The sequence below is a fragment of the Rattus rattus genome, chromosome 18, assembly GCF_011064425.1.
Source record: "Rattus rattus isolate New Zealand chromosome 18, Rrattus_CSIRO_v1, whole genome shotgun sequence".
NCBI classification, from domain to species: Eukaryota; Metazoa; Chordata; class Mammalia; order Rodentia; family Muridae; genus Rattus; species Rattus rattus.
In genome coordinates, this window is record NC_046171.1 from 29,552,817 (window position 1) to 29,564,610 (window position 11,794).

The 11,794-nt window shown below is 43.3% G+C and overlaps 1 non-coding gene across 1 annotated transcript; it reads right to left on the minus strand.

The window, feature by feature from the left end:
- Positions 1 to 10,543: 10,543 nt before the first annotated feature.
- Positions 10,544 to 10,669, minus strand: LOC116887784. Its single transcript, XR_004386281.1, has one exon. It is a non-coding gene; the product is annotated as a small nucleolar RNA SNORA28 (small nucleolar RNA).
- Between the last annotated feature and the right edge of the window lie 1,125 nt (positions 10,670 to 11,794).

Genomic DNA, 11,794 nt, shown 5'->3' on the forward strand with positions numbered 1-11,794 from the left:
GGAGAGGTGTGTGGTGGGTGGGTGGTATACATGTATGGCAGTCTTTCAAGGACAGTTTTACTAAAACCAGTTACAGAGAGAACAAGCTAGATACAAAATGAAGACAGAACAAGCCAGCCGAATGAGAAAGAGACAGATGAAGCCAGACAGAACAATTCAGTCAGAAGCCGGACTGAAACGGTCAGCTTGGAAGATTAGATTGTTTGAAGGCTAGAAGCTTCCAGGCATACGGAGGTCTAGGGCTATTTAGAACAGAGAAGGAGAACACTCTGTGCTCAGTCCAAGCCGTGTAGTCATATAGCCTGGGTATAGCCCCATCTCATCCCTTCCTCTGAGGAAATGAACGAGACATTTATTGAGTGTCAGCCAGGGCTGAGGCACACTTACATACTTCTCATCTCTCCCTCTTGGTCTGCTAGTCACAGCTCTTCTGAGAGGAGATGAAGTGGTGGGAGAGCGGAAAGACCATGCACAGCAAAATGCAGTCTCCTGCACTGGCTGTAGCTTAGTGTTCTCATTGCCCAGATGATCTCCTAAGGAAGCTGCTGGACACCCAGAGACCTGGCTAGCTGTCCCAGGGGCAGCAAACACGACCAATCCAGCTGCCACCCCTAGCCTGTTCTGTGATATGCTCAGTTCTTTGCCTCCGTGCATCTTACTCTGGCAAGATTAAAGCCATTGATCTCATGGGGTTTTGGCCAATTCTCAGATCTGCCTATGAACTGCACCTATGTACTGCTTTGGATTACAAACTCAAAGCAAGAGGTTTCTGGCCCCATCTGACATTGCCCTCTGATATGTGGGTCCTTTGTCTCTAAGCAACTGTTTTCCTCCTAGAATAGCTGAAGCAGGTAGACAATTCCCTTATATTAAGGATGCTCAGGTTCCTAATGGGATAGAGCAGCAGAGGACCACTGTTCTGCTTTTGTGGCTCTCAGTAGACTAGGGACAGAATTGTCTTATGCGGACAGTCCTCTGTGTCACTTTGGACCAGCATAGTTCTCCACCCACTCCCGTAGTGTTCTTAGAAATAACTGTAAGTGTGTTTGGAATGTAACATATTGGGGTTCTAATGCACCAGTAGAAATGATTCTTTAGCACTATAACCTAGCAAGTGTCCCGGTTATAAAACCCTGCACAGGCTACCTTCTGTGGTGCCTTGTCCGCAGTGGACGGAGAGATTTGAAAACGAGATTCCATCCTCTCTGGACAGCTTTTTAGGACAGATACATCATGAGTCCTAGACCTCTGTTGTCCCCTCCTGCTTACCTATAATAAAAGCACCTTGTCTAACTAAATGTGTCCGTACCCTTTTGCCTCCTTAGATGGGGCAAGAGTAAAAGTGCATGCAAGATGCAGTGGTGTATCATGTCCACTGGGAATCTACATCCGTAGTGGTTTCCAAACCTCGCCAATCTCCCCACTCAAAGAATGTCTCTCATGCTCAGCGGCCATTGGGAAATAACAGAAAAGCCACAATGGACGTCTCATGCTGCATCTTCTTATTCTGTTATTTCCCCAAAAGGCAGTAATGTCGCCTTTTAAGGCAATCTGAATGTCAGAAAAATAAAGTCTTGATTTAACCTAATACACCCTAAATCTGACCAGAAACAAACACTAATGTAGAGGTATGCAGCCTCAGATAAGCACGAAATTCCAAATATTGCGGATTCAAATTTTTCTTTACTTTTCATATATAAATGCATTATTTAACTCAATTATTGCATTGAACACATAATCTTTGTACGCCACATGAAACCATTTTGCTTTGACAAAAAAAAAAATAACAGTTATATAGATAATTAAGAAGACTGAACAAAAGAACTGGAGAGATGGGGTTGGGGGTTTAGCTCAGCGGTAGAGCGCTTGCCTAGCAAGCGCAAGGCCCTGGGTTCGGTCCCCAGCTCCGGAAAAAAAAGAAAAGAAAAAAAAAAAGAACTGGAGAGATGAGAGATGGTTTGTTAGTTAAGCGCACTGGCTGCTCTTCCAGAGGACACAGGTTCCATTCCCGACACCCACATAGGGGCTCACAACCTTCTGTAACTCCAGTCCCAGGGGATCTGAGGCCATATTCTGACCCTCTGTGGGCACTGCATAAGTGTGGTACATGCAATCAAAGCACCCATCGGACGGCGACGGCGGCAATGGCCATTTAGCATTTACGGCAGCGACGACAATGAATAAAATGTTGAAAATAATTTTAAAACATAAGAAGCCAGACCCTGACTCAGACCTGATTAAGCCCACCCAGGCCCCTTCTTACTCTCATTCCTGCAACCTCATCAAAGTGGAGATAGCGTTAGTGGTGGTTCCTAGTGATGTTCATGATTCCTGGTTCCTGGTAAAAGTTGTCCCTGGCTTCTTCTGATTGTTAAAAAGAGCTGAACCAATGGTGTGCTCGGGATGCTTCCTGTGTTTGGTCTGGGTTGAGTTCTCAGTAATTTAATTGGCTGGGAAAGGGGGGAGGGGGAGAAGAGAGAGGGGAGGAGAATGAGAGAGAGAATTTCAATCCGCGTAATTTCTATTATAGAGAACTGTAACTGGCTGAACTACAAATAATCTTTAACAATTTTTTTTTTTACTACCCACTAAGTGGTAAAACCCTCTCAGAAAAAATAAAAAGGCGGGAGTAGCGAAAGAGGCAGGGCGTGGTCTTCAGCTCCCTAGGTCCACCAACCATCTGTCAGAGCAGACCCAGGAGGCCCATCAAAGTTGTGCAAACAAAGCAGCAGCAGGTTAAGCTCCTTGGCCGACCCCACTGCATGAGCCTTATTGTGTGAGGCCTGATGCTCAAGCCAAGTGGTGTGCTTGGGCGGTCATGTTCTGTTCATTAGCTCTGCCGATCCCTGAACTTGGAGGACACTGAATATATACTGAGTGGCTTCATGCTCTCAATCTCTGCCATGGTGATGTCCTTTTCTGCAGAATCCTCAGTCCAGGACGCCCCCCACAGTGATGCACCATGACAGGTTGGTTCCTGGACTCCTATCCACCTAGTCTCGATCTAGCCTTTGGCTGCCTCCACCCTCAGCTGTTGTCCTAACTTGCCTGAGTGTGGTCTCTGGGCTCCCAGCTGAAAGGAAGGAAGTTGGCCCTTTTGGCGGGGGGGACCTGTTTGCTTTGACAAAGGGGTAAAACCCACAGATTTCCCTTTTTAAACTCCCCCCCTCACCACCAGAAACACTGTTCATGTTTCTAAGTAGTCACTTGTTTTCTTGCTGAAACTAATTGATATAAAGATTTCCCCTCAGGAAAAGTAAAATGGAGAGGTCTTTGTTGACAATTTACGTTTCAAGTTCTTTCCTAAGGTGGTGACTGAATTATTAATCTGCCCCAGCAGCAATGCCTGAAAGAGATCGAGCGCTGTTATTGCGAGTGCCGCTGATATCGCCAGTGTGAGGGGCTTGAAGCCCCTTAAAGTTTCCATATAATTAGATTGGAGGATGTGAAGGCAACAAGCAGAGCAGAACTCCACAACAGCATGACGTCCTCAGGACGCGTGCTTCTCGGGGTCATGCCTCACTGAGACATGTTGTAAAAATATAAAAATAAAAAAAGGTATTGGTTGTCTTTTATCCCGCTAGGTCCTGCACCGCGGTGCCCAAGATGTCTGCTAGGTATCTTGGCAGAATCACATCCCAGCTCCTTGGCGGCCCAGTGTCTCCTGCCACCACACACTTTCCTACACTCAAACCATCACATAAAAGAACACACAGCACAATAATCTTTGACCCAATTGATAAGATATAATTGCCCACTTAAACATACAAAACCTGGTACCATCCATCCCTTAAGAACATTCATAACCTGAAAATACACAGAGCCTCCACTGTCCTGCCATCGCTTCTCTCTCCTCTCCCTCCTGTCTCTTCTCCTCCTTTCCAGTCCCCTCCTCTTCCTTCAAACTCCTCTCCCACCCATCCTTCCTTCTCCTCCAATGACAGGCCTCCTTCCTGTACCTGCCCCTCACCTGTATTTTACAAATTCAATGGGGAGAAGGTTCTGGTGAATTCACCTGATTCCTGAGTAGGCAGCTGTCCTTGGGGCAGCGGAATTAGCATCAAAATACAGATAACTCCAGGACAAACCATAACAGAGACACACCCATCACAGCTGCGCTAACCAGTGGGCTGCATTCTTTGAGTTCTCCAACCGTTTGCAGTTCCTCCTGCATGGCCCTCGGTACATCATCACACCAGGCACATTAGTTCATTTTTGAATTCTAAACAAGTTGCTTCCCTAGAATAAGTCTTATATGATCAAGATATATGATTCTTATATTTGACTTGGTAATATTAATATTTTACATCTGTGTTAATGAGAGATATTAGCCAATAATTGTTTTATTATATTATGTATGGAAGTTTTGCCTGCATGCTTGTCTGTACACCATATGTGTCTATGGTGCCTACAAAGGCCAGAAGTGGGCATCATATTCCTAGAGCTAGAATTTCACGTGGTTGTGAGCCAACATATGGGTGCTGGTAATTGAATCTAGGTGCTCTGTAAGAGTAGCCAATGCTCTCAACTGATAAGCCATTAGCCAGCCCCCAAACTATAACTTTCTTCCAATGTCCTATTTGGTTCTAGGTTGAGGGAAATTCTGATTTCATAGGATGAGTTAGGAAAGCTTATTTCTGCTATCTGCTGAATAATACTGTAGGAAATTAATATAACTTTTTTTAAACATTTGGTAAAAATCTCCACTGGTAGATATGGAATAAATATTGTGGTTCAGGTCAATCCTCAACCACTCAAGTTCGTTCCAAGAGTAAGCTCCTCCTTTGGACAGAAAGATTTTTATTAATCATTTGTCCTTCCTGAAACCTAACTGTAGGAGAGAATGCCTTAAGAGGCAAACAATGAAAGAGCAAACAGTGCCAGGGTGGCTAAGGATGTAACTGGGCTGGTAGGCTGCCCAGCATGCATGAACCCTCCTTTGATACCACAGTCCATTAACAAGGTGCGACAGACACACTTGTAATCCAAGGACTCAGGAGAGAGAAATAGGCGGATCAAAAGGTCAAAATCCCCTTAACTACATAGCAAGGTTGAGTTAAAAGCCAGCCTGGGATACATGAGACACTGCCTCAAAAAGGAGGCAAAGCAAGAACATGTGTAGGTCCTGAGAAGGACAGATGGAGTCATCTCCCTCCCCTTCATCCAAGACTCGTGTGTGCAGCACTAGTGAGTTCATGTGTGCAATTTCACTGTCGTGGCTGGAAAATATCACTGGGCAAATATCTACTCCCTCTGGCCCTTACTGTCTTTCTGGTCCCCTCTTCTGCTACGGTTCCTGAGCCTTGTGGAAGAGGGTGTGACACAGATGTTCCCTTAAAAGCTGAACACTCCATGGTCTCCCAGTCTTTGCACAACGAAGAGTCATGGCTCTCTGTATCCACTGTCATCTACTGAGAGATGCACTGGTCTAGATATAAAGATAAGAACTTAGGGGGTGGGGATTTAGCTCAGTGGTAGAGCGCTTGCCTAGCAAGCGCAAGGCCCTGGGTTCGGTCCCCAGTTCCGAAAAAAGAAAAAAAAAAAAAAGAACTTAGATGCTAAGCTAGTACTGTGTCCATGTAGCAGTACATATTGATCAAAGTTTTTTTTTATTAATTGTTTTTAGGTGTCATACAAAGTAATGAGTTCCATTATGAAGTTTTCATCCACATCTGTTACTCTACTTTGTTGCTGTTTCTACCTCTCTCCCAGCCCCTCTACTCCTCTTGTTGGACCCAGTCTTCCTTAAAGTCCCCCACTTCCCGTTACTTGTGTTTTGTCACCTTCTCTGTCATCTCTTTTCTTTTAGGCCTTTCCTTGCTCTCCATGGTTCCCTATGGTAACATTTCACAAGAACATTCCCTTCTCCCACTGTTGTATTCATTCCTAAGGAGTGAACGTTAGGCTGTTTCCCCATCCTTTCCTTTGTTTAGGGACCTTTAAAAATGTAAAGACTGTGAGTACTAGGTCTCCCCTAGGGTCTGTGATCCCACATCCTGTGGCTCAGGTATGTGGTGTCCTCAGCAATGGGGGACTTACCTTTTGAGTTCTGGTGGGTAACCAAGAATAACAGCAACGACATGTAATGGGAGTTGGGAAACCCTACGGATCAATAACTTGAGAAAAGGTAATCCAGTCCAGATATTGAGCTTCTGATTTAAGAGCTGTATTAATTAAGTTTGACCCCACTGAGACTTTATGGAAGAAAGAGCTTATCATGTCTTAGGGTTCCAGAGAGAGAAGGGTCCATCGTGGCACAGCGGCATGGCATGAAAACTACCACATCTTCAGCCACAAACAGGGCGTGGAGCAAGAACTGAAAATGAGTTGAGGCTATGAACCCTCAAAGGCCACCCCAAGTGATCTACTTCGTCCAGAAAGAATGTACCAGCTCTCCAATCAGCTCCACCAACTGGGGACCAAATAGTCAAATATTTGACCCTGTAAAGAGCGCCTCATTCAAACCAATACAACAACCACGTTGGGGGTGGCATTATTCCTCCAATTACAGGGGAACACCATTTAAACCCATAGGACCCAAGAATCTACTAAGATACAGGAGATATAGGGCTGGAGAGATGGGTCAGCGGTTAAGAGCACTGACTGCTCTTCCAGAGGTCCTGAGTTCAAATCCCAGCAACCACATGGTGGCTCACAACCGTCTGTAATGGGATCTGATGCCCTCTTCTGGTGTCTGAAGACAGCCACAGTGTACTTATATATAATAAATAAATAAATCTAAAAAAAAAAGATACAGGAGATATGAAAGGATGAAGAAGGAGAATGGAACAGGAAAGGTTAAATAGGGTGAGTTAGGAGGGCAGAAAAAGAAAGGGTAATTAACACTAAACACCTTTGAAAATGTAGAAGCTACTTAAAGAAGTGTGTGTGTGTGTGTGTGTGTGTTTATATATGTCTCTCTGTGTGTATATCTATGTGTGTATGTGTATGTGTGTGTGTTCTGTGTCTTTGTGTCTGTATAGGCATGACTGTGTGTGTGTGTGTAGTATGTCTGTGTGCCTTGTGTCTCTGTGTGTATATATGACTGTATGTGTGTCTGTGTGTGTAACAGAATCATCATTTACACACCTTACAACTTTTTAAAATCAATCCAACTGTACACAAATTTATTTAGTTTTCTATCAATAAATTCTATTTTTATTTTATTGCAAATATCACATGAATATCTCCATGTATAGCTTGTCTCTTATGCAGATGAGTATACTAATAGGATACAGTCCCAGAAATGTAGTTGCTGGGAAGATAAGTTCATGCAAACTCTTAAATTATATTTGATCACAATGACATATGCTCAATGCATAAGCCACAGAGCATGATAGGATCATGGTGAGAACAAACAAAGGAAACAAAGGAAAGGATGGGAAACAGCCTAACGTTCACTCCTTAGGAATGAATACAACAGTGGAGAAGGGAATTTTCTTAGTGAAATGTTACCATAGGGAACCATGGAGAGCAAGGAAAGGTCTAAAAGAAAAGAGATGACAGAGAAGGTAACAAAATACAAGTAACGTGGAAGTGGGGGGACTTTAAGGAAGACTGGGTCCAACAAGAGGAGTAGAGGGGCTGGGAGAGAGGTAGAAACTGCAACAAAGTATAGTAACAGATGTGGGTGAAAAGGTCACAATGGAACTCATTACTTTGTATGACACCTAAAAACAATTAATAAAAAAAACCTTTGATCAATCAATGTTAGCAATGCACAGCCTGTAAGATAGAGAGCCTACTGTGGAATTTCACTATATTTCCAGTGAGTCGTTATTAGCATGGACTACATTTCAAACAACATCTCAGACACAGAATCTTCAAGTAATTTTCAGTGACTTTTGTGATTATTAAAAGAAGTCAGTGCTGGAGGTCAGCTCAGATATGGAGCACCTGCCCAGTTTACACAAGGCCTTGAGCTCAATCCCCAACACCAAAACATGCACAACAAAAGTGGCCAAGAAGAAATGAGTAGCGTGGGTTGTATTAAACCACGACCCAGCCCAGGCTTGAGGGCAGGGTCTTGGGAAGGAAATGGTTGCAGCTGAACGACCATAAAGCATTTTCTGAATCCGCATTAGATCCGGGATAAACACCCACCTTGTAAAGACATTTGTCCGTGACAGTCTTAGCTACTTCTCATGTCTCTGTCACTGATTACCTGATAAGAAACAGCTTACGTATGAATATATGAAAAGGTTTACTTGAGGCGTGGCTGTGTTTCCTCATGGTGGGGAAGGCACCACAGCAGGCACAAGAAGGATGCCTGACTTGATCTCTTTGGGGTCTTAGTCCAAGCCTTCAAGATGGTGTGGCCTACATTCAGCGCCAAGCTCTTCCACTTAATCCTTCTTGGAAATGCCCACAGACATGCCTGGGGTTTAATCTCCTGTACAGTTTTAAATCCACTGAAGCTGACACTAAACATTAGCCATCAAGCTGACTACTTGGGAATTTGAATAATGACTATTATATCAAATATAGAGGTATATTGAGTTCTGAAGAACAGTGTTTGGTGGAAACTTACAGAGTATATCAAAATAATACTTTGCCTTAGATGTAAAAAAAATAGGGAAATCTAATATATGGATTATTCCTTGTCAAAAACAGATACATCTAGAATAAGGGTAAACCTAGGGTTCAGATGTAGTATGGAAATCTGTGTATCAAACTGTCGTGATAATCCATTATTAGAACTGGGTTGTCACCAGTCACACAAAATTTACTGTCATAAATCGTGCTTCAGGCACTTGTGGTTTTGAGGGATGTTGCTCTGGCAACAATTCAGTTTTTAATATTCATCAAACAACTGCCAGTATATGATGGAAAATAATAGAATTACTGGGTTACTGATAAGCACAGTAATTAATTCATTGATGTATGTGTGTGTTTATGATTAAGCAAATTTAGCTGAGCAAATTATCTAATTAGCTAATGTTAGACATAACAAAGTGTGTATATACATACATACACATAGACATATGTTGGGTGAGCCTGTGATCCCTACTCAAGAAACTAAGGCAAGACGATACAAGTTCAAACTCTGCCTGGGTTACATAGTGAGTTCCAAGCTAATTTGGTCAATATAATGAGATATTGTCTCCAAATAAAACATTTTTAAAAGATCTGGGGAAATTGATAAATGGTAGAGAACTTGCCTAATATGTGCAAGGCTCTAAGTTCAATTTCTACACACACACACACACACACACACACACCCCATACTCACACACTGACACATGCACATGCACACACACCACACTCACACACCGACACACACACCCATACACACACACACGTGCCCGCACACACACACACACACACCCACACACATGCACACACACACATGCACACACACACATGCACACACACACACACACATACAGGAATGAATGCTATAGTGGAAGGCTGTGCACTCAGACAAAAACAGGTGCAGGGGTGAGGTGCATCTCATAGCAATGCTCTTACTCAGTGACCCCTGGGTTCAATGCTGGGGGAGCCAAGTGTAAGGAAGCCCCAACTGCTCATTTCCCTGTCAGTGTGCACCTCTGGGACAGCTTCCTCATGTGCAAAAGACCAGAGTCATTTTCAAGGCCTTGCAGCTTGGGAGCTGAGAATAAATATTCAGAAGGTGTTAGAGCACAAATCACTAATCACACATAACTATTTTTTTAGAACTATAAAAAGAAGGCACACTGTGGGGACTGTAGTTAACTTGGAGAAACTGAATGCTTGTAATAGCAAAAAAAAAAAGTATATAAATTTTCTTTTTTTTTTTTTTTAACTTACTTAGTCTCATGGTTTATATATTTTTATCAGACTCAATTCCCACCCTCTCCCCATCGTAGTTCTCTGCAGAAAAGCCAACAAGATAAAAACACAACTTCGAATTCTGGAGGGAGTGGCTGGTAAACAATTAAGAGGACTTGTTCTTGCATAAGAAGGAAGTTCAGGGGGTTGGGGATTTAGCTCAGTGGTAGCGCGCTTGCCTAGCAAGCGCAAGGCCCTGGGTTCGGTCCCCAGCTCCGGGGGGGGGCAGGGGGGGAGTTCAGATTCTCAGCACTCATATGGTGGCTCACAACCATTCATAACTCCAGTCAGTTCCAGGGGATTCAATACCTTCCTCTGGTCTCCTGGGTACTGCATGCATGTGGTACAGACATGCCACACACAGAATACCACACAAAAAAAAATACACTTCAATAAAACAACCCTGCATGCCTTTCATCCCAGCACTTGGGAGGCGGCAGCAAGCAGGTTATCTCTGAGTTAGAGGCCAGCCTGGTCTACAGAGTAAGGTTCAGGACACCCAGAGATATTACAGAAAAACCGTGTCTTGAAAGAAACAAAAAACAAAAAAGAATTCTGAAGGTATTCAGACATCACATAAATTCACTAACTACATTGTGCAGGCTATAAAATAAGGTGAAGCAGTACTGATACAGTATTGGAGCTATTAATGATTAGGAGGTTTATATTTGGTAGTTTTCCCCATGAATTTAAACAAAACCACATCTAAAACCAAATCAGCAATTAAGAGTTTGTTTGAGCCTATATAACGGCTTGTCTCACAGAGAAGAGAACACCGGAATAGGTTAGACTTATTTGCTATAGCAAGCTCAAATTGTGTCAGATAGTTTTGTTCATCTGCCACAGAGTGTTGCTTGCAAATAAATTTTCTTATTTATGTATTTCTGTGTGGGACAAGGAAATGGCGGTGTGCTAGGGAGTCTGAGAAACCAAAAGGCACATGGGTGTCTTCCCAAAGGATTTCAATTTTCATAAATATCTTGAAGATAGAAAATATAAGCATACATTAAATAATGTATAAATCTGTGAGAAATTTTAATTTAAAACACACACCACTAAAGAAAGTTCTGTCTCTAGTGGCTTCCTTACTCAACTTAATAATCCCCACTATTTATTTTCTCAGCCATGAGGGGTATTTGATGAAAAGCTTCCTTAACTATTGTCCAGGAATTTTTATTAAGCAGAACAAAGACTAACATTTGAACAGGGCTTCAAATGTATTCTCAGAGACATTGTATCCAGAAATGAACCGGTGGAAAAGTACTATTCCACCACCTCTGTGCTCCTATACACAGACTGGGGAACGTCAACAACATCACATCTGTGTTACCACAGCGCTAATTACACTTCCTCTCCTGCTTGTCTTCTGGTTTGGTAAGGACAAGATCGTCTGTCCTGAGGCAAACCGATAACTAGGCCAAATGTCTTTCCTCCCCACCACCACCACCAAGGGTAGAAATCTTGAGGTGAGGAACACAGACTCTAAAAATGCTAGAAAGCACTTTATTCTCCAGAGAGAGAGCCCTGGAGGAGCCAAGTGTCTCCATTGCATACACTGCATGGTGTGAGGCCCTGAGTAGTTCTCATTCCTGGCTCCCACCTTTGAACCAGAAATGGCTCCTGAACCCCCAGCTACCCCCAACCACGCCCCTGTTGAAAGGATGGAACGTCAACGCTGTAGAGACTAGTCGGAGGGAGTTAGATGACGGGGGCCTAGTTAAATCTATGTCAAGTTAGTCGGCTCCCTTCTCTCTAATTTCTTTCTGGTCACCATGAGGTGAACAAGGCCTCCACTGTATGCTGTCACCAAACAACTCTCACTGATGCCTCCAAAACCCGTGAACCAGAAGAAGCCTTATCGGCCGATCGTTTAGGAAGGGAACACAGTATTCTCACCGACTCTCCAGCTTTTCCTTGGGTTCTGTGAGTTACTGTGAATTGTTCTAGCAAGTTGTTTCACACCTGGTCAGTCTGTTCTTGT